The sequence below is a fragment of the Triticum aestivum genome, chromosome 3B (genome assembly GCF_018294505.1).
Source record: "Triticum aestivum cultivar Chinese Spring chromosome 3B, IWGSC CS RefSeq v2.1, whole genome shotgun sequence".
Lineage (NCBI taxonomy): Eukaryota > Viridiplantae > Streptophyta > Magnoliopsida > Poales > Poaceae > Triticum > Triticum aestivum.
This window is the reverse complement of record NC_057801.1, coordinates 509,875,346-509,900,067: the sequence shown is the minus strand read 5'-3', so window position 1 is coordinate 509,900,067 and position 24,722 is coordinate 509,875,346.

Below are 24,722 nucleotides of genomic sequence, written 5' to 3'. Positions count from 1 at the left end.
TGTGGGGGACTCGTCTTCTTCCTTCTCCTCTTCGTCTTTGGAGGAAAGATGGTCGTCGGAGTCCTCGGATTTTGCGTCCGACGCATCATGACGACAAAGGCCACTCCGGGTCTCCTTGACCTTCTTGGAGGCCTCTTTCTTCGGCGCCTTGTAAGGCCCTGGGACCAGCATCTTCGTCAGAAGAGGTCCGGTCGGTTCCTCCGGCAGTGGGGCTGGGCAATGTATCCGCTCCACCTTTTCCATCCATTCCTGGGATTATTATAGAAAGCATGATAAAAGCGCCTCCCTCGGGATAGGCTGGCTAAAAACATATGGACAGAGCATAACAATGACTTACCGAACCTGCAGAACGGGATACTTGATACCCGCGGTCCTCGGCGGAGTCCGGCCATGGTTTGCCGGACTTGAAAAGCACCTTCCAGATGTCCTTGTGGGAGGAGCCATAGAGCTCCCGTAGCGTCTGGTGTTCGGCCGGGTCGTATTCCCACAAATTGCAGGCTCGATGCTGGCAAGGGAGAACCAGGCGAACTAACATCACCTGCACTACGTTGACGAGTTTGACATCCTTGTCGACCACGCTCTGGACACGCGTTTGGAGCACTGACAACTCGTCGAATGAGGACCAGTTCAGGCCCTTCTCGGGCCAGGACGTGAGCCACAGTGGGGCTTCGGATCTGAATTCGGGAGCAGCGGCCCACTTTTTACCATGCGGTTTGGTGATATAGAACCACTACTGTTGCCACTCCTTGACGAAATCATTGAAGGTGCCCGTCGGCCATACGACCTTGGGCATCTTGCTCACCATGGCGCCGCCGCATTTGGCGTGCTCGCCATTCACCACCTTGGGCTTCACGTTGAAGATTTTCGGCCATAAGCCGAAGTGGGGAGAAATTCGGAGAAAAGCCTCACATACGACGATGAACGTCGAGATGTTAAGGAAAGAATTAGGGGACAGATCATGAAAATCAATCCTATAATAGTACATGATGCCACAAACAAATGGGTGAAGGGGAAACCCGAGCCCGCGGACGAAATGAGGAAGAAACATGACCCTCTTGTGGGGCTCCGGAGTGGGGATGAGCTGTCCTACCGGTGGAAGACGGTGGCCGATTTTCTTGGCCATGTACTCGGCCTCTCGGAGCTTTTTGATATCCCTCTCCCGGACGATAGAGGCCATCAATTTGCCTCCTGCTCCAGATCTGGACATCTTAGGAGGACCTCTCTTCGGTGGAGAAGAAGAGTGCTTGGGCGCTAGGGCTCGAGCAGATGGGAATGGACTAGCGGAAGGAAAAGGCGTGGGTAAAAGGGAAGAGACTTAATCTCTTTATAGAGGCGGTAAAAGCCTTTGCGCCTCCCCACTTGCCTGGTGGAACCCGCTCGTTCCCCAGTCACTGCGATTAGCGGTGTGGTTGGGTTACCCATATCCGTATTGTTGAGAATCCCGTAAATAAGGGAATATGATCTCTGCTTCGGCGAACGTGCAGAGGAAACCACTTCACAATATGCGCTGTGGCTTGTTGTGGGGAGATGGTTCGAATGATGGCCCGACCGTGGTGTCATGCCACGTTGTCTGAAGATGTCGGCGGATTATATTTGTGAAATATCATTCTCTCTACGGCGATATGTGAAGATCATCTTGCAGACCCGGACACGATTTAAGTGTTCAATAATTACTTTGGAGTATTCGGAGATGGAACCCGCCTTGCAATCCCGAAGACAAAACTGCATGCCAGACTCATTGTCATTGAAGCCTGGTTCAGGGGCTACTAAGGGAGTCCTGGATTAGGGGGTATCCGGACAGTCAGACTATACACTTTGGCCGGACTGTTGGACCATGAAGGTACAAGACTCAAGACTTCGTCCCGTGTCCGGATGGGACTCTCCTTTGCGTGGAAGACAAGCTTCGCGATCCGGATATTATATTTCCTTCTTTGTAACCGACTCCATGTAAACCCTAGCCCCCTCCGGTATCTATATAAACCGGAGGGTTTAGTCCTTAGAGACAGAATCATAATCATCATAGGCTAGCTCTTAGGGTTTAGCCTCTACAATCTCGTGGTAGATCAACTCTTGTAACACTCATATCATCAATATCAATCAAGCAGGAAGTAGGGTTTTACCTCCATCGAGAGGGCCTGGGTAAAACATCGTGTCCCTTGCCTCCTGTTACCATTAGCATTAGACGCACAGATCGGGACCCCCTACCCGAGATCCGCCGGTTTTGACACCGATAATGGGTTCCTCATAGACGTCAATGTCGACGAGTAGGCTGAAGCCCAGGGGGTGATCCCGAGCTCACGATGGACCGTGTAGGATAGCCAGGCTTCTTCGAGCCTCTTTTATTTTCTAGATGTCTATACTCAGACATGTTACTTCCGCTGTTGGCTTGTATGTTTGTATGACTTGAATGATGGGTCGTGTGACCCGTACTTGTGTGTATGATATGTATGGCTCTCTGAGCCTTTAAATAAAGTACTTGAGTTGTAGAGTCATGTTGTGATGCCATGTTGTATTTGCACATATCAAGCATATTGTGTGTATGTTATTGAAATGCTTAGTATGTGTGGGGTCTGACTATCTAGTTGTTTATCCTTGGTAGCTTCTCTTACCGGGAAATGTCTCCTAGTGCTTCCACTGAGCCTTGGTAGCTTGCTACTGCTCCGAAACACTTAGGCTAGCCGGCATGTGTCCCTCTTCGATCCTGTGTCTGTCCCTACGGGGAAATGTCACGCGGTGTCTACCGGAGTCCTGTTAGTCTGCTACATCCCGGTTTACCGGAGTCCTGCTAGCCCAATTGCTACAGCCTGGATTCACTCGCTGATGGCCGACATGTTCGTTGCTGGGTCATGTATGCCTGTCCCTGTAAGTTAGTGCCACTTTGTGTTCACGACTAGCCATGTCAGCCCGGGCTCCTTGTCATTTGGATGCTAGTGACACTATCATATACGTGTGCCAAAAGGCGCAAACGGTCCAGGGCGAGGTAAGGCGACACCCATGGGAATACCGTGCATGAGGCCACAAAGTGATATGAGGTGCTACTATCACTACAAAAAAATACACTTCCGTGATGATACATGTTTGTCACAGTAGGTCGCATTTTTGTCATGCATATACATCCATGACAAATTTATGACAGAATCAAGATAGTCATACCTGTGCTGTCGTAGAAGTGTTCCATGACATTACCAAAATTATCATCACAGAAGTGTCCACTTACATGACGATAAATCGCGCGTCACAGAAGTGCTTTCGTCAAGGGTGACCGACATGTGGCATCCACCATAACGGAACGCCGTTAAGCTACCGGGTCGGGTTTTGGATCCGATAACCCGTTAACAACCCCGACCAATGGGGATTTTGTTGAAAATATGCCCTAGAGGAAATAATAAAATGGTTATTATTGTATTTCCTTGTTCATGATAATTGTCTATTATTCATGCTATAATTGTATTGACCGGAAACCGCAATACATGTGTGAATACATAGACCACAACATGTCCCTAGTGAGCCTCTAATTAACTAGCTCGTTGATCAACAGATGGTCATGGTTTCCTGCCCATGGACATTGGATGTCATTTATAACAGGATCACATCATTAGGAGAATGATGTGATGGACAAGACCCAATCCTAAGCATAGCACAAGATCGTGTAGTTCGTTTGCTAAAGCTTTTCTAATGTCAAGTATCATTTCCTTAGACCATGAGAATGTGTAACTCCCTGATACCGTAGGAGTACTTTGGTTGTACCAAACATCACAACATAGATGGGTGGCTATAAAGGTGCACTACATGCATATCTGAAAGTGTCTGTTGGGTTGGCACGAATCGAGACTGGGATTTGTCACTCCGTATGATGGAGAGGTATCTCTGGGCCCACTCGGTAATGCATCATCATAATGAGCTCAATGTGACTAAGTAGTTAGTCACGGGATCATGCATTACGGAACGACTAAAGTGACTTGCCGGTAACGAGATTGAACGAGGTATTGGGATACCGACGATCGAATCTCGGGCAAGTAACATACCGATTGACAAAGGGAATTGTATACGGGATTGATTGAATCCCCGACATCCTGGTTCATCTGATGAGATCATCGTGGAACATGTGGGAGCCAATATGGGTATCCAGATCTCGCTATTGGTTATTGGCCAGAGAGGTGTCTCGGTCATGTCTGCATGGTTCCCGAACCCGTAGGGTCTACACACTTAAGGTTCGGTGACACTAGAGTTGTTATGGGAAATAGTATGTGGTTACCGAAGGTAGTTCGGAGTCCTGGATGTGATCCCGGATGTCACGAGGAGTTCCGGAATGGTCCGGCGGTGAAGATCGATATATTGGACGAAGGGTATTGGAGTCCGGAAGTGTTCTGGGGTACCAGGCTATGGCCAGCATGACCGAAAGGTGTTTCGAGAGCCCCGACAAGTGTTGGAGGGCCTCATGGGCCCAAGGGGAAGGGGCAAACCAGCCCACTAAGGGGTGGTGCGCCCCCACACCCATTCCGACGTTATTTGGGGAGGTGGGGCGCCTCCACCTGGCTTGGGAGGCAATCCTCCACCTGCTTGGCTTGGGGGGCAAGTCTCCCTAGGATTTTCCCTAGGGAGGTCCAATCTGCTTGGCCGCCGCCCCCTAGGGGAAACCCTAGGGCACCTCCCCTCTCCCCTTGACCCTATATATAGTGGAGGGGTGGGAGGGCAGGCGCACCTCTTCCCTGGCGCAACCCTCTCCCTCCTGCAACACCTCCTCCTCCTCCTTAGTGCTTGGCGAAGCCCTGCCAGAGAAGCACGAGCTCCATCACCACCATGCTGTCGTGCTGTCGGAGTTCTTCCTCAACTTCTCTTCTCCCCTTGCTGGATCGAGAAGGAGGAGACGTCTCTGGGCTGTACGTGTGTTCAACGCAGAGGCACCGTTGTCCGGTGCTTAGATCGGATTCGACCGCGATCTGAATCACTTCGTGAATGACTCCGCCGACCGCGTTCTTGTAACGCTTCCGCTTAGAAATCTTCAAGGGTTTGAAGATGCACTCCCTCTCTCTCTCTCGTTGCTAGTCTCTCCATAGATTGATCTTGGTGATGCGTAGAAAATTTTGAATTTCTGCTACGTTCCCCAACAGTGGCATCATGAGTCAAGTCTTTTGCGTAGATTCTATGCACGAGTAGAACACAAATTGTTGTGGGCGTTGATTTTGTTCAATATGCTTATCGTTACTAGTCCTATCTTGTTTCGACGGTATTGTGGGATGAAGCGGCCCGGACCGACCTTAAACGTACACTTACGTGAGACAGGTTCCACCTTACATGCACTTGTTGCATAAAGGTGGCTAGCGGGTGCCAGTCTCTCCCACTTTAGTCGGATCGGATTCGATGAAAAGGGTCCTTATGAAGGGTAAATAGCAATTGGCATATCATGTTGTGGCTTTTGCGTAGGTAAGAAACGTTCTTGCTAGAAACCCATAGCAGCCACGTAAAACATGCAAACAACAATTAGAGGACGTCTAACTTGTTTTTGTAGGGTATGCTATGTGATGTGATATGGCCAAAAAGAATGTGATGAATGATATGTGATGTATGAGATTGATCATGTTCTTGTAATAGGAATCACGACTTGCATGTCGATGAGTATGACAACCGTGAGGAGCCATAGGAGTTGTATTAATTTATTGTATGACCTGCGTGTCATTGAATAACACCATGTAATTACTTTACTTCATTGCTAAACCGTTAGCCATAGTAGTATAAGTAATAGTTGGCGAGACAAGTTCATGAAGACACGATGATGGAGATCATGATGATGGAGATCATGGTGTCATGCCGGTGACGAAGGTGATCATGCCGTGCCTCAAGATGGAGATCAAAGGCGTAAGATGATATTGGCCATATCATGTCACTTTATGATTTGCATGTGATGTTTTTCATGTTTACATCTTATTTGCTAAGAACGACGGTAGCATAAATAAGATGATCCCTCACTAAAATTTCAAGAAGGTGTTCCCCCTAACTGTGCACCGTTGCGAAAGTTCCTTGTTTCGAAGCACCACGTGATGATCGGGTGTGATAGATTCTAACGTTCACATACAATGGGTGTAAGCCAAATTTACACACGCAAAACACTTAGGTTGACTTGACGAGCCTAGCATGTACAGACATGGCCTCGGAACACAAGAGACCGAAAGTTCAAACATGAGTCGTATAGTAGATACGATCAACATGGAGATGTTCACCAATCATGACTAGTCTGTCTCACGTGATGATCGGACACGGCCTAGTTGACTCGGATCATGTATCACTTAGATGACTAGAGGGATGTCTATCTGAGTGGGAGTTCATTAGATGAACTTAATTATCATGAACATAGTCAAAAGGACTTTGCAAATTACTCCCTCCGTTTCATTATGTAAGGTGTATTATTTTCGGCATGGTGACCAAGGCACGGAATTACGGACATGTTAGGACTAAATTACCCTTGGCAAATTTGTTGATTAGTGGTAAGTAAATCAATTAGTTCAGGAAAGTAAGAGATGCATGCAATCAACAGAGAGATACTTTCCTTCTTTTGCTACAAGGAGAGATATAGACAATCAGAAGAAAGATACTTTCCATTTTTCTAGAGGGTTAACAAGGGAATTATTAGGAATTAGAAGAAATGCACCTTACATTTTGGAATTTTATCAAAAAACAAATACACCTTATATAGAGGAATGGAGGGAGTATGTCGTAGCTTGCACTTTAGTTCTACTGTTTTAGATATGTTCCTAGAGAAAATTTAGTTGAAAGTTGATAGTAGCAATTATGCGGACTGGGTCCATAAACTGAGGATTATCCTCATTGCTACACAGAAGGCTTATGTCCTTAATGCACCGCTCGGTGTGCTGAACCTCGAACGTCGTCTGTGGATGTTGCGAACATCTGACATACACGTTTTGATGACTACATGATAGTTTAGTAATGTTAAACGGTTTAGAATTGTGGCGCCGAAGACATTTTTTGAAACGTCGCGGAACATATAAGATGTTCCAAGGGATGAAATTGGGATTTTAGGCCCGTGCCCACATCAAGAGGTATGAGACCTCCATCGAGTTTCTTAGCCTACAAACTAAGGGAGAAAAGCTCAATCGTTGAGCTTGTACTCAGATTGTCTGGGTACAACAATCACTTGAATCGAGTGGGAGTTAATCTTCCAGATGAGATAGTGATGTTTCTCCAAAGTCATTGCCACGAAGCTACTAGAGCTTCGTGATGAACTATAACATATCAAGGATAGATATGATGATCCTTGAAATATTCGTGATGTTTGACACCGCGAAAGTAGAAATCAAGAAGGAGCATCAATTGTTGATGGTTAGTGAAACCACTAGTTTCAAGAAGGGCAAGGGCAAGAAGGGATACTTCATGAAATGGCAAATCAGTTGCTGCTCTAGTGAAGAAACCCAAGGTTGAACCCAAACCCGAGACTAAGTGCTTCTGTAATAAGGGGAATGGTAACTGGAGCAGAATTACCCTAGATAGTTGGTAGATAAGAAGGCAGGCAAGGTCGACAGAAGTATATTGGATATACATTATATTAATGTGTACTCTACTAGTACTCCTAGTAGCACCATGGTAATAGATGCTGGTTCGGTTGCTAAGTGTTAGTAACTCGAAATAAAAGGCTACGGAATAAACGGAGACTAGCTAAAGGCGAGGTGACGATATGTGTTGGAAGTATTTCCAAGGTTGATGTGATCAAACATCGCATGCTCCCTCTACCATCGGGATCGGTGTCAAACCTAAATAATTTTTATTTGGTGTTTCCGTTGAGCATAGACATGATTGGATTATGTTTATCGCAATACGGTTATTCATTTAAGGAGAATTATGGTTACTTTGTTTATTTGAATAATACCTTTAATGGTCTTGCACCTAAAATGAATGGTTTATTGAATCTCGATCGTAGTGATACACATGTTCATGCCAAAAGATATAAGATAGTAATGATAGTACCACATACTTGTGGCACTGCTGTTTGAGTCATATTGGTATAAAACGCATGAAGAAGCTCCATGTTGATGGATCTTTGGACTCACTCGGTTTTGGAAAAGATTGAGACATGCGAACCATGTCTATTGGTACAAATGCATGAGGAAAATCCATACAGATGGATCGTTTGGAATCACTTGATTTTGAATCACTTGAGACATGCAAGTCATACGACATGGGCAAGATGACTGAAAGGCCTCGTTTTCAGTAAGATGGAACAAGAAAGCAACTTGTTGGAAGTATTACATTTTGATGTGTGCAGTCCAATGAGTGCTAAGGCACGCAATGGACATCGTTATGTTCTTACTTCATAGATGATTTGAGTAGATGCTAAGTATATTTACTTGAGGAATCACAAGTCTGAATTATTGAAAGGTTCAAGTAATTTCAGGGTGAAGTTGAAGATCGTCGTGACAAGAGGATAAAATATCTACGATATGATCATAGAGATGAATATCTGAGTTACGAGTTTGGCACACAATTCAGACATTGTGGAAATTGTTTCACAACTAATACCGCCTGGAACACCATAGTGTGATGGTGTGTCCAAACATCATAACTGCACCCTATTGGACATGGTGCATACCATGATGTCTCTTATCAAATTACCACTATCGTTTATGGGTTCAGCATTAGAGACAGCCGCATTCACTTCAAATAGGGCACCACGTAATTCCGTTGAGATGACATTGTATGAACTATGGTTTAGAGAAACCTAAGCTGTCATTTCTTAAAAGTTTGGGGCTGCAATGGTTATGTGAAAAAGTTTTAGTCTGATAAGCTCGAACCCAAAGCAGATAAATGCATCTTCATAGGACACCCCAAACAGTTGGGTATACCTCCTATTTCAGATCCAAAGGCAAAAGTGATTGTTTCTAAAAATGGGTCCTTTCTCGAGGAAAAGTTTCTCTTGAAAGAATTGAGTGGGAGGATGATGGAGACTTGATGAGGTTATTGAACCATCACTTCAACCAGTGTGTAGCAAGGCACAGGAAGTTGTTCCTGTGGCGCCTACACTAGTTGAAGTGGAAGCTGATGATAGTGATCATGAAACTTCGGATCAAGTCACTGCCAAACCTCATAGGTCGACAAGGACGCGTACTGCTTCGGAGTGGTACAGTAATCCTGTCTTGGAGGTCATGTTGCTAGACAACAATGAACGTACGAGCTTTGGAGAAGCGATGGTGGGCCCGGATTCTGACGAATGGCTCGAGGCCATAAAATCCGATAGAGGATCCATGTATGAAAACAAAGTGTAGACTTTGGCAGAACTACTCGATGGTCGTAAGGCTGTTGAGTACATATGGATTTTAAAAGGAAGACGGACAATGATGGTAAGTGTCACCATTAAGAAAGCTCGACTTGTCGTTAAGATGTTTTCGACAAGTTCAAGGAGTTGACTACAATGAGGCTTTCTCACTTGTAGCGATGCTAAGAGTCTGTTGGAATTATATTAGCAATTACTGCATTATTTATGAAATCTTGCAGATAGAATGTCAAAACATTGTTTCCTCGACGATTTTCTTGAGGAAAGGTTGTATGTGATACAACCAGAAGGTTTTGACAATCCTGAAAGATGCTAACAAGTATGCAAAGCTCCAGCAATCCTTCTAAGGACTGGAGTAAGCATCTCGGAGTTGGAATGTACGCTTTGATGAGATGATCAAAGATTTTGGGTTTATACAAAGTTTATGAGAAACTTGTATTTCCAAAGAAGTGAGTGGGAGCACTATAGAATTTCTGATGAGTATATGTTGTTGACATATTGTTGATCAGAGATGATGTAGAGTTTCTGGAAAGCATATAGGGTTATTTGAAAAGTGTTTTTCAATGGAAAACCTGGATTAAGCTACTTGAACATTGAGCATCAAGATCTATAAGGATAGATCAAAAATGCTTAATAGTACTTTCAAATAAATACATACCGTGACAAGATTTTGAAGGAGTTCAAAATAGATCGGCAAAGAAGGAGTTCTTGGCTGTGTTATAGGGTGTGAATATTGAGTAAGACTCAAGACATGACCACGGCAGAAGAGAGAGAAAGGACGAAGGTCGTCCCCTATGCTTCAGACGTAGGCTCTATAGTATGCTATGCTGTGTACCGCACCTGAAGTGTGCCTTGCCATGAGTTAGTCAAGGGGTACTAGAGTGATCCTGTAATAGATCATAGGACATCGGTCAAACTTATCCTTAGTAACTAGTGGACTAAGGAATTTTCTTGGTTATGGAGGTGGTAAAAGAGTTCTTCATAAAGGGTTACGCCGATGCAAACTTTGACACTAATCCGGATTATTCTGAGTATTAAACCGGATTCGTATAGTAGAACAGTTATTTGCAATAGCTCCAAATAGAGCATGGTAGCTGCATCTAGGAGATGACATAGAGATTTGCAAAGCACACACAGATCTGAAAGGTTCAGATCCGTTGATTAATAACCTCTCTCACAAGCGAGGTATGATCAAACCCCATGGGTGTCGATTTATTACAATCACATAGTGATGTGAACTAGATTATTGACTCTAGTGCAAGTGGGAGACTATTGGAAATATGCCCTGGAGGCAATAATAAAATGGTTATTATTGTATTTCCTTGTTCATGATAATTGTCTATTATTCATGCTATAATTGTATTGACCGGAAACCGCAATACATGTGTGAATACATAGACCACAACATGTCCCTAGTGAGCCTCTAGTTGACTAGCTCGTTGATCAACAGATGGTCAAGGTTTCCTGACCATGGAAATTGGATGTCATTGATAACGGGATCACATCATTAGGAGAATGATGTGATGGACAAGACCCAATCCTAAGCATAGCACAAGATCATGTAGTTTGTTTGTTAAAGCTTTTCTAATGTCAAGTATCATTTCCTTAGACCATGAGAATGTGTAACTCCCTGATACCGTAGGAGTACTTTGGGTGTACTAAAAGTCACGACGTAGATGGGTGGCTATAAAGGTGCACTACAGGTATCTCTGAAAGTGTCTGTTGGGTTGGCACGAATCGAGACTGGGATTTGTCACTCCATATGACAGAGAGGTATCTCTGGGCCCACTCGGTAATGCATCATCATAATGAGCTCAATGTGACTAAGTACTTAGTCATGGGATCATGCATTACGGAACGAGTAAAGTGACTTGCTGGTAACGAGATTGAACGAGGTATTGGGATACCGATGATCGAATCTCGGGCAAGTAACATACCGATTGACAAAGGGAATTGTATACGTGATTGATTGAATCCCCGACATCCTGGTTCATCTGATGAGATCATCGTGGAACATGTGGGAGCCAATATGGGTATCCAGAACCCGCTATTGGTTATTGGCCGGAGAGGTGTCTCGGTCATGTCTGCATGGTTCCCGAACCCATAGGGTCTACACACTTAAGGTTCGGTGACGCTAGAGTTGTTATGGGAAATAGTATGTGGTTACCAAAGGTAGTTCGGAGTCTTGGATGTGATCCCGGATGTCACGAGGAGTTCCGGAATGGTCCGGCGGTGAAGATCGATATATTGGACGAAGTGTATTGGAGTCCGGAAGTGTTCTGGGGGTACCAGGCTATGGCCAGCATGACCGAAAGGTGTTTCCGGAGCCCCGACAAGTGTTGGAGGGCCTCATGGGCCAAAGGGGAATGGGCAAACCAGCCCACTAAGGGGTGGTGCGCCCCCCACACCCTTTCCCACGTTATTTGGGGAGGTGGGGCGCCTCCACCTGGCTTGGGAGGCAATCCTCCACCTGCTTGGCTTGGGGGGCAAGTCTCCCTAGGATTTTCCCTAGGCAGATCCAATCTGCTTGGCTGCCGCCCCCTAGGGGAAACCCTAGGGCGCCTCCCCTCTCCCCTTGCCCCTATATATAGTGGAGGGGTGGGAGGGCAGCCGCACCTCTTCCCTGGCGCAGCCCTCTCCCTCCTCCAACACCTCCTCCTCCTCCGTAGTGCTTGGTGAAGCCCTGCCAGAGAACCACGAGCTCCATCACCACCATGCCGTCGTGTTGTCGGAGTTCTCCCTTAACTTATCCTCTCCCCTTGCTGGATCAAGAAGGAGGAGATGTCCCCGGGTTGTATGTGTGTTGAACGCGGAGGCACCGTTGTTCGGTGCTTAGATCGGATTTGGCCGCGATCTGAATCGCTTCGTGAATGACTCCACCGACCGTGTTCTTGTAACGCTTCCGCTTAGCAATCTTCAAGGGTATGAAGATGCACTCCCTCTCTCTCGCTCGTTGCTAGTCTCTCCGTAGATTGATCTTGGTGATGCGTAGAAAATTTTGAATTTTTGCTACGTTCCCCAACAGATTTCCCACGTGTAAAATCATCATTGGCTAGAGAAAACACGTGTTGTCTCACCGTTGGGACAGATGTCATCCGCTCATTGGACCGAAGGTGCCTATGATACGGAGACACATGGCACGGCCCAACAGAGGCCCATTCCTGTGAAAAGGCCGGCCCGTTTGACTTGGTCAAAAGGTGGCGGGCCGGCCCACGTAAAGCCTGTTAACAGCCTGTTCGCATATAGCCCATTTACAGCTCGCTAATCCAGGGCCCGTTACGCCCTATCCGAATTAGGCCCAGTAACGTCATCTGGGCTGTCCAATATGATTGCAGCCCGTTTTAACTTCCGGCCCATGTGTGGCCCATGACTTCTTTCAGCCCATATGAGGCCCTTTGTAACTCTTGGCCCATTAACGACCCGTAGTGAAACTGGCCCTTAATGAACAGTGTATCACTTTATACCCATTAAGGGCCCGCTATTCTATTGGGCCGTTTCCAGCCCAAGTTATCTTTCGTCCTTCTCAGGGCCCATTGATTCTTGGGCTCATTTGCAGCATTCGGTTACATACGGCCTGTTACTGTCATTTTCTGCTTGTGGGCCAAATTCAGCCCGTCGTTACAGTCGGCCCGTTTGCGGACCGTTAATACATTGGGCCATTTTCATGTAAAAAAACCCGTTGGGCTGTTTTCATAGAGTTATCAAATACGGTCTATTAATGGCCCGTTATGGTCCACGAATAGTACGGCCCATGATTGGCGAAATGATGATACGCCCCGTAGAAGGCCCATGGATCTATAGCCCGTATGAGGCCCATGGATCTACGACCCATATGAGGCCCATGGATCATACGACCCATAGAAGTCCCATGGACCCTACGGCCCGTAGAAGGCCCATGGACCCTACGCCCCATAGAAGGCCCATGGACCCTAAGGCCCGTATAGAAGGCCAATGGATCCTACAGCCTGTATAGAAGGCCAATGGATCCTATGACCGAAAGAAAGCCCATGGGTCATACGGCTTGCAGGAGGCCCATGGTTACAACAGTCCGTGTGTTGCCATGATTATTTTGGCCTAGTTACCAAAAATAGGCTATTGTGGCCACTAGAAAAACACAGAAAAAGAACTACAGTGACTACAAGCAAACAACTAAACAAGACAATAAGGAAATAAATAAGCAAGCAATTAACGCTAGCCTATTACCGCTATTACACATATTACATCCACTGGGCATCAAAGTTTTCCACCAGTGCAAATATAGGGAACAAAGCAGCATATTACATACACTGGCCGTCAAAATTGGCCACCAGTGCAAATAAACACTGCAGCAAAACAAGAGCATTACTGAAACAACTTCAGAAGAGCTCAAGAAATGTTATCCTGGGTATCCACCATGCAGGCAATAAGCTTAGCAAGCTGATTAGCTTTGTCCTGTTTGGCGCTAAAATCCTCCAACGCTTGCTGTTGCACCAGAAAGTATGCATCTGAATGCTCCAGGGACTTCCGCAGTCCTTCTGCTTCTTGTCGCAACACAGCTGATCGATGTCTTTCAGCTTGTAGTTGAGACTCAAGAAACCAAACTGATTCAGACAGTGAGTTTGAATAGCTTGTGCAAGCGGTAGTGGCCAGTAACTCGAACACTAAACCAAGACAGGACTTTGGGGTCTGTCTTCAAGATAGTCTTCCTAGCTGTTTTATCAGCTTTGTTGGAGACCAACAAGGATGTGTCACTATCCTGAACCTTATTTGCATTACTTCCTTTACCATTGCTCAATAAGGCACTCTTCCCCAGTATTCTGTCAGCATTCTAAAAGAAGAAACAAGCAGACACATAACAAGTTTAGCATGTACTAGTATATGAAACTCATTTCGGTGAACCAGTTCATTAGTAAGGTGGACAGGATTAAACTACCAAGTCTTCTATTGCCAAGTACTAGTACATATATAAGCATCAAACAAACATATATCTATGTCCTATGGTCACTGCATTGTCTTGCCAAATCAAAATAGAGACGCAGTTCAAATCATATCAGTTCAAGACAAAGCAGAAGTGAAAGAATACAAAGTGTGGGAAACTACACGGCTCAACAAGATTTCAGATGGGTACCACGGGTCTACATGTACAACAACACTATTGGCTCTGTTGTGATGCTAGTAATGTGCATGATATGAAAGTCAACTGTATACACAATTGAAATTGAAATCAACAGAGCTATTGATAAGAGCAAACCTGTTAAAGAAACATGCGTGAACATACCTGATGTGCCATTGGAGTTTCCATTGGATCCTCCAATTTAAAAATAAGTTTGTATGATTAAATACAGTGATACAAGAGCAAAGCAATCATAGTTAAAAAAGGCACGCCTAAGCGAGCGCTTAAGCACGCCTAGGCTCTAGGCATTGGCAAAATGCAGTGCGCATAATTACGCATAATCTGTGCATAACTGCGCATAAGCATGCGCTTTGGTCAGTAAAGCGCAAGGCGGTGGCAAAACGCACAATTAAGGCCTAACGCTTTTTTGAACTATGATAGCAATGGAATCTTAAATTAGAACAGTTGTTCTTCAGGTTTAGGCACTTGTTCTACATGAACAGAGTACAATAAGACGCAAGAATATAATACTTAAAAATATAAAATGAGCCCATGGACCTTACCATATTCTTGGTTCGAGACTAGTACAGAACAAGGCGTTCCCAGTCATCGTCCAGTAAATGTGTCTCAGGAGAACATAAGGGAATTTGATGAGTTTCTTTGCCGGTGAAGTATGTTTTCTTCAGGTAATTCCGATACTGCCACCAAGCATTCTTGAAGATAGCAGAGGTATTAGCATAGGTTACCTCATCCCGAGTTTCCAAATCGGTCCTTCTCTATAGAGAAAAATGAGAAAATTTGTTGTATTATAACCATCATGGAGGTAGGATGTATGGGACGAAGCAAAGTAATTGCCATGAATAACATTACTTACAGATAACTCCTGGACAAACACCTGCAACTGGCATTTTCCTTCATCTTCAATATAATATTTCCAAGATGGGAAGATACGCACATACGATTTAACAACATCAAATGCGATAGATGCTAAACTACGACTAGCTGGTTGTGCTTCCTCCACAGGAATAGGTGTACTAACTGGTGGAGTTGGGGTTCGCCGTGATAGTCCTGGCCCTTTGGGCACTGGAGCTTCCTTACTAACTGCTCTTGTTTGGGAGCTCTGTGGTGGAGATGGTGCTGTGTCAACAGGAACTGGGTTACTATCGGCTGGGGTTTGGGTTAGATTGGGTGAAGCTGGTTCTCTGTCCATCACAGTAGGGGTACAATCTGCGAGAGTTTGGGTTATGTGTTGTAGGGCTGGTTCTTGTGCATGTACAACTAGGGTGCTATCTCCACCAAGAGGTAGCACTGTTTTTTTTGAAGACCGTGTTTTTAGTCCGCTAGATATTGGCATCACCCGCTCCAATTCAAATGGTTGATAAACAGGAAACATAGTTGAATGTGCAGACATTGTATGAGAGACAGATGCAATAGATAGTGTGGAAAAAGAGGGTATGAAATAATTGACACGTATATTGCTTAACTAAAACAGATAGCATGACATAATTTCACATATATGATGTCTATCTAAACTGGATAGCATAGCATAACATAATTCAAAGATATGATGAATAACTAAACATGATCGCATGACATAATTCACCTACATGTTATGTAAGTAATCAGGATCGCATCATTTAATTCACATATGTGATTTATATGCTAAACAGAGGGCATTCGATATGATGTCTGGACTAAGAACATGGTGTTGAATATTGTGTATATGATGTCTAAACTATGCAATGCAAGACACCGTATGCATGATATGCGTAGTATAACCGTGCCAAGTTAGAGCATACACCTTAGTGGGGGAATAGGACTGGCCATCTGTCTCTGAATCCATCTATGAGGAGCTATCAGGACCCAACAAGAGATCTGCTTCGACAGGTAGCACTGTCTGCTTTGAAGGCCTTGTTTTCACTCCAGATTTTTCGATCTCGCACCCAAATGGCTGATTCACAGAAAGAGTAGTTTAATGTACAAACATTGTCGACAAATGGAAATGTAATGAAGAAAAGGATGGGCAAGATATCATTCAAATATATGATGCCTGGTTAAACAGGATGGCATTGCACATTTCACATATAATATGGCTGGCTAAAAGACATGAGACTGCATAATTCCCATATATGATATAGAAACTAAACAGGTGGCATTACAGAACATGTCTAAACTAAGCAGATGACATATATGGTGTCAAAAGTAGGCACTGCAAGGCAACATATGCATGATATGACTAACATCATTATGCCAAGGTAGAGCAAACACCTTGGGGGGTAAATAGGAGTGGTCAGCGGCGTCTGAATCCGCCTCAGAATAGATATCTTCCTCTGGATTACAATCTGGAGAGGGGTGGGGAGGGTTTGCCATTGAACCCACCATGGAGCAATGTCTGCATGACATTGTATTGCCGCGCAAAACTCTTCTCTTTTTGTCTACATGTTCAGCATGACTGTGTACAATATCTGAGATGCATACGAAAAAATATTGTGAGATTATGTAAGGAGAGAATGCAGAAATTTAGAGTGATGGTAACAACCAGTGGATGGATCCAAAAATAATGATAGCAGGCTGATGATTGCTTTAAATTAATAAAAAGACTGATGATGATTGCTTTACTATTTGTTTCCCACCCAAGATGAACAACATAGGCATACCCTAGGTGAACCAGATATTAGATGGACATACTATTCATTGTTGCCTCGATATGTGCCCCACAACTTTTAGAACTCAAGGTTGAACATTAATTTGGACCCGACTTGGGAGTCCAAGAGCTGAATAGGACGATAAAGTAGCAGGTAAGTTTAAGCAATGCATAACATAAGCAGAAACAAAAGAGTGCGACCTCTCTTGTGGACCCATGTATTCCTCAGGTTCATCTGCTGAGTCGATGATGGTGATGCTGTTGCGGTGGGTGCCAGCGGCAGGGAAGGAGATCTGAGGCGGCAAAAGACAGTCAGGACTCGTGATATCTGGTTTGGTGGATGCTTCTATCGATGGAGCAGATCAGGTGAGGTGGACGACGTCGCGGCAGGAGCAGGACAAACCACACAAAGTTCCCTTCGACACGTACCTGTAACTGAAGTAATTCTATAAGGGCTCATTTGGCTTGCATGATTCTTAAAACGCAGGGATAGGAAAAACACCGGAATAGGATAGGAAAATGCACATGGTAAACAGAGCATTTGTAAACACAGGATTTCTGTCAACTTGGGTATTTGGTTTACAGGAATTGGAAGAGCAGAGGAATGCAAAGAAACATGGCCAAAATAAAGTGAAACCATATGAAAGCGTGTACAGTTAGAATGTTATTTTGGCACTAATGCACTTGGTCTTGTTTTCATGCATAGTATTTTGAAAAGTAGGTCTAGGTGGCTGTTTTGCTTCATTCCTTTCAACAAAATGCATGAATAATTGAATAGTAGAGTGCCTTCCCTATTGCTATGTTTTTCCGTTGAACCAAAATAGCCGTAATGGATCGACGTGAATGTATAGTAATAAGTGATGCAACAAGTGTACAACCTCTTTGCCGCAGCCGTGTCAACCTCAGCATTATTGGGTTGGTCGCTGAAGCAGTTGAGGCAGAGGTGGCTGTCGGAGGTGTGGAGGAAGATCTGAGGAATCTGTAGATGGCATCTGTCGGTGTTCTGGGAACGGGGGTACCCAGACTTGCCTGCCTGCGACCTATGACATGGCTCAAGGGGAGGCCCAGTAGGGCCCATATTCATCAACACAAGCTCAAGACCCTCGCGAGGGGCCAAGCCTCGCGGGACGGACGACAGGAAGCTTCCTCAAGCACGGCCTCATCAGGCTGGCTCGCGAGGAGGCGGAGAGATCAAGGCAGGGTACCTCACGAGGTGACCGTGACGCAAGCCATGACGATCAAAGCCAGGCAGGCGCCAGGCGGGCGCCGGCCTGCGCAGAGTCCTTGTTTCCTCGTTGGTGCAAAGGGAGAAAGCGCAGGCAAGAGTATCAAGCAAAGGCAACCATTTCGGTGCAACAAGACCAAGACCAGCAGAACGGCAGGATGGAGGTCATCGTGGAGCCCAAGCCGGCATCACCACCAAAGTCTTTGGCTGGCGAGGACCGACTTTAGTCAGGATAAGTCTACTAGATGTTCCCCTTCAAAATGGCCAATTGTTGGCGCCCTTCCCGCTCAATATTTGGGAAGAGGACCAGGGCCTTGCTCTATAAATAGGACTAGCCACTCTCCAGGCAAGGGCGATGAGAACCTTAGCCAACACCACCACCATAAGAACTCCTCCCCTCGGGAGGTAGTTCTTCCTTGTATGGTTCATCATCAGCCCCTGAGGCAATCCACCACGCCACAAACTAGAGTAGGGTATTACACCACAATGGTGGCCCGAACTAGTATAAACCTTGTGTCCCCTGTGTTGTTCCTTGTGTAGTTTAGATCCTTGCGAGGCGGCAAGACGTAGGTAGGTAGGAGGTGCAATCTCCACGTGCACCCCAGAGTTTGAACCTAGAGGGTCTGCCGGAACCCGAAATCTGATAGCATCCAGGGCACCGCTCTGTTGTGATGGATCGTTCTGTCATTGGAGCAGCTCCGGTGAGGCGTAAGACGTCAAGGCTGAAGCAGCACAAGACAGAGATCGTCAATATCAAGTGGGATTCTAATAGCATCTCCAATAGATGATGTAAAATGGATGTAAAATTAACATCACCGAAAACCACCTGACTATAACAGATGAGGTAAAAACTATTGACTCTGAACTTAACTGTTGAAACTGAAATTAATTGTGGAATCTGAATGCTACTGTCGAAACTGAATGCAATGGTAGCAGACAGGCACTTGACATGTAGTTTAGGGAGGGCCTGCAGTTCATCTTCAACCTGCACCCCCCTGAGCCGCCAGCCACCACCGGCCGAACCGCCGGCCCCAGTGCCACCTCGCCGCCCTGAAACAACTCGCCACTGCCACCCCGGCCAGCCCTCTAGGCCCCCCGCCCCCACACTGAACCCTAAGATAGATAGTGGGGTACCTCTACGGCGAGCCCCTGTCCCTGCTGCGGGTGGTTCTTCCTTAACTTCGGCGAGCCCCCCCAACCCCTGAAAATCGACTGACCCAAAAGTCGATTCAGTCAACTGAAGTGTGGCTTAATCGGAGCAGAGCAGCAGCACGAGCGAGGGGGAGAGCAGCAACAACAGCTGGGTGAGTGAGTGATCGAGCGAGAGCCGGAGCAGCAGGAGCAGCGCGAGCGAGAGCCGGAGCAGTAGCAGCAGATCTGGCTGGTATGGACGCTGCCGCCGAAGGGGGCTCGCACTGGGGGAGAGCCGCCGTGGAGATGTTGCCCGCGGCGCCGGCTTCAAGGTAGCCGCTCCATGGGGGTGCGGGATGGAGCACCGTCGTCACCGGGAGGTCGAGGTAAGGAGAAGGTGCGACGCGATGAGTGTACAACCTGTTTGGTGGCGCCGAGTAGGCCTCGGCTTGGTCCGAGGAGTCGGTGAGGATGCTGCGGTTCCGGTGGAGCAGGTTAAGGCGACGCTGTGGGGATGGAGCAGTCGTGATAGACGAGGCGATCTTTGGAACAGCTCCTTGGAGGTGGAGGACGGGGCGGCTGAACTGGCGGGACGGTGAGATGAACGACGGATCCTCATCCGGGGAGGTGGACGAGGGATGTCGAGCTGTTGCGATGGATGACATCGTCGGGGAAGAGGCTCCGGCGAGGCAGCGGTGACGTGGCGGACGGAGGAGGGTGGGGTTTCGCGGCCTGGGATTTCGAATGGGGTGAAGCATGACTTAGGGACGCGCTTGTCCAAAATGTAGGGTGTGTTACAAAAGTACCCCCCACCGATTTGAACTAGTGGCCCTTTCGGCTCAGGGTTAGAATGGGGATTTCGCATGTCGGGATTTGGCAGCTGGAGGGAGTTTTCGCGCGCGCTGTAATTTTGGGATAGCAAGGCGCGGGTTGTGAAGGCGCCAGTTTTGAGAGCACAATATCTGAATTTTCGGGATATAACAAGACGCAGGTTGAATTTTAGGGACAAGCCTAATGTGCAGTAATATTGTACTTGTACGTACCAAATCAATTCGCACTTCCCTCAACCAAAAAGAAAACGAAAAAATAAAACTATTCACACCACACAAAGAGAGAGTCTTGCCCCGTTTTACTATACAAATGCTATTCAAAGCTACCTCCTCCTTCCATCTATATAGGGCCTAATGCATTTTTTGATGCTAACTTTGACCAAATATTAGAGCAATGACATGCAAATTACACAAAGCACACCATTAAATTCGTTTGTGAAAGGTTCTTTAAATGATATAATTTTCACATTGTGCATGTCATGTACTATTAATCTTGTCAATAGTCAAAGGCGGTCTTAAAAATCTCATTACGCCCTATATAGATGGAAGGAGGGAGTATGAATCCATGTTATGTCCGATTAAATTTTTTCGCTTCCTGTATAATGCATGTAACCTACTCATACCAACATTTTAGTGCATTCCAAATGTCTATACTACCGCTGCAATTCAAACTAAATTTGAATTCGTTTCTCTATTTCAATAAGAATCTACAATCATGATTGTTGCCAACTTCAACCATCATAGTTTCGTTGCTATCCGCCAGATATAAATCGGACGTCCTATAATGCAGGATGGCAGGCACACCATCATCAACAACTCCGTTTTTATAAGAGTAGAGATAAAATATATTAAATGTTGTATAACATGTTCATAACCACACCATGTGTATCACCGTTATATATATTCACACATGCGTCGGTTTAAAACACTATGATAAATTCTTCAAATATCCGAATTCGCTTTTTATAATGAAGTATATATGATCTCTATTCGTCTTTTACACCCACACAACCCTCTTATCTTTGTAGCTAGCGCTAACTTTCTCTTGTGCATGCACACGCCCGCATCCCTCTCACCCTCCCTTAGCATTCTCTAGCTCCATCACGCAAATTCGTCTTTTCACTTTAGGTCGTTCACCCATGGTGTGTGTAGGCCCCCAGTTTCTTCTTTATGGCACACATCGACTGATATGCCTCTCTAGCCAGGTGTGCCTAGCACAAACACAAGCTTCCCCTCTTCTCTTGTCACCGTCCATGCCTCACTCCCACCACTCTTTTCATCATTCTCGTACTCGCACACTCCTCCCCCTCGATATAGTATGCCTCTCGTACCACTCCTACATGCATCCCTCTCTCTCTATCCTTCTCCTCGTGCCTCATTTGCTTCTAACACACACATGCATGTATACCGATCGATCTCCCAACATATACCTAGATCGACTTTAACTACCCCCCATCGACTGACGTACCTCACAAGTTATGTCTCTCCTTTCTCTAACAAAGGGCGATTGATCTTCCTATGTAGTTACGTCTGCTTACCACAGCCACATCGTCCCCCCTCATCATTCATGCATGCCTCCTGACCCGTCTCTCACACGCACGTGCACAGACAACAAGCAGCCATCTCCTCTCTTATTGATATTGCGGGCGTGCCTTCTGTTTGTCTAGCAAGCCTATCCCATGATTTGTTAGAAGCAACTCCACTACCACCCCCTCCAACACTCTAGCTCTGTCTCTCTCCCAACCTTATTCCTCTCCTGCACATATGCATGGATGCCGATCGATCTCCCTTAATACATGAGGCAGATCGATCTCCTTAATACATGAGGTAGGCCTCTCTCCTCCTCCACACATATACCAGCCATTGTACCTCTATAGTTAATTGGGCCTCCCTCTTCCCCCACTACACACTGATAGTCGAGCGCTGCAGGTAGGTATCCATGCCATAGAGACAAACTGCACATGTCCCCTCTCACGTTCCAGTAGGCCAGCCACTCTATATCTTTGACGTGGGCACACACAAATTCGATGACACTCTTTATCGATCGCACGCGCACACACACACACATCATCCCTCTGTTCGATTCTATGGACACCTCAAGTCGATGATACCTCCACTCTCTTCTCGTGGATCGCCCCCCTATATATATGTTATATCCAGGACTCTATTTCACACACATTGCATATGTTACTTTTTTTGATTGACCCCCCCAAAAAAAACTCTCAAGAACCCACACACTATATCTCTCTAGGTTTGTATCTCTCTCACACAACCCCATGCAGGTGGTGTACATATACAAGAAGAGAATAGGTGCACCGTGCACGTACTCACGCTTCGTGCCCAGCCACACCCGCGTGGGTACACGGTGGAGCTCATTTCTTTACGAAATGGCAGCCCATGTGCTAATTTGAACGCTTGTAGCGGTTGTTTACTTAGGGAGGTCGTGTACCACGCGTGCACGAAACAAAGTTTAACTTGCCGCGTTATTTTTAAATAAAGTTATAGCGCTCAATGGCACGTACACAGAATATAAAATAATTTTTTTGGAGAAAAAGGTAGTCTGCTCACTATATACAATGGAGCCTGCCTGCCTGGTTTGTCGCTCTTCAGAATATCTCACTTAAGGCTGCGGTGGCCTCTCTCTCTCTCACCGTTGGTCACTGATCTGTCCGCATCCCGTCCGCCGGGGGAAAGGGAGTGCGGTGGCCTCTCTCTCTCTCTCACCATTGGTCACTGATCCGGCGGCATCCCGTCCGTCGGGGTAAAGGGAGGAAGTGCATGGTTTCTCTGTTCGACGCCGCCGAGGCAGCACGTCCCGGTCTGCAGTACACGTCGTTCTCTTTGACCAAGCTCCGACGCGGCAGGGCCTACGCCACCTGCTCGCAGATTCCGCCCGCTGCCGCTCACGTAGTTACATCCCGACGACCTCCAGGTATCCCCTCCGGCCTTGCTCCACTGCCCGTCTTCCCACGTCACTGCATGTGGATCTTCCGTAGTTCTTTGCCCAAAATGTAGCTCGTCCGACGTACTTTCCATATTGCATTCTCGTCCTCACACCGTTTTAGACAAACACAACCATGTTGTTATCTTCCCTTAGGACAAGGAATATGCTTCTTTTTTGTCGTCGCATGTGTCATCAACTATATTGGCCAGTAATTGTTTCCTTTCTACCTCTTTTTTTGCAAACAGGGCTATCCATTTCACCTCGTTGCTATTGCGACCTTTTGGTGAACTGCACAAATCACTTTTTTCTTAAGAGTGTTTTGTGCAGTTGTACTAAAATGTCACACGGGCAACGTCTCTACATTTCAGTGCGACTGCACAAAGGGAGATTGGTTTTGCTCTATCCTCCTCATCCAACTCCAAGCCTAATCTTCTTCAACTAGTTAGTCTTAAGAGACTGCAAAGGTGACCGGCTTCTAGTTGTGTGTTTATTGTTTCATCAGCAGTCCTCTATTATCGTAATCACACTTAATATCTTTGGAACAGGGACGCTCAGCTCTATTTTAGTGGAACTGCACAAAATGATCGGAATGTTGCATGCTCCAGACAACTACTTTTTTTCCCAACATGCCTTGTTGATTTAGACAGAGCTGGGGGGACGTTGCTGCCAATGAAAGCATGGATCAATTTTAATTTAACACCTTCTCACAACTCTGTCTTCAGTTGTGATGTAATTATTAGCTCTGATCTGCTAATAATTGACATGCATTAGCAAGGAAGTTAGTTTTTTATTGTTTCCGAAAGAGCATCGATGGCAAGACACGCGAAACAAAAGCTGAAAGCTCACACCATTGTACAATTTCATGTCGCTGGAAAATTATTTGTATAGTACGTCAATTATGTAAACAAATGATGGAAGCTTGATAGCATTGCCAGAAGCCTCTTCATCATCCGGGTCCATGTGCCATGCACAAAATTATACTCCTTCGTTCCTAAATATTTGTCTTTTTACAAATTTCAAACGGGCATATTTTAGAGTGTAGATTCACTCATTTTGCTTCGTATGTGTACTCCCTCCGTTCCTAAATATTCTATTCGTCTTTCTAGAGACTTCAACAAGTGACTACATACGGAGCAAAATGAGTGAATCTACACTCTAAAATATGTCTATATACATCTGTATGTGCCAGTCAATTTGAAATCTCTAAAAAGACAAATATTTGAGTATTCACTCGTTGAAATCTCTAGAAAGACAAATACTCCGGAGTATATTTAAGAACCGAGGGGGTAGTGCACAACCGCATGGGAGACTCAGCCCGGTCGTTGCGCCGCATTAATAGTGAGTAATGAGCAGTCAAATCATAAGCCCCACCTTTCCCACTGTAAGTTGCTCTGAAGAAGCAACCATCAATACGCTCTTCTTTGAATCCGCTCATACTACTCCATCTGTCACTATTTATACAACGCGCTTCAGAAAAAAGAAAAAAAAACATGTGGGACCAAGGCGACTAGCGATCGGCCTGAAAAATAGCATTGGTAGTTATAGCACAACGTCTGTTACTATAGGGAATAATGCG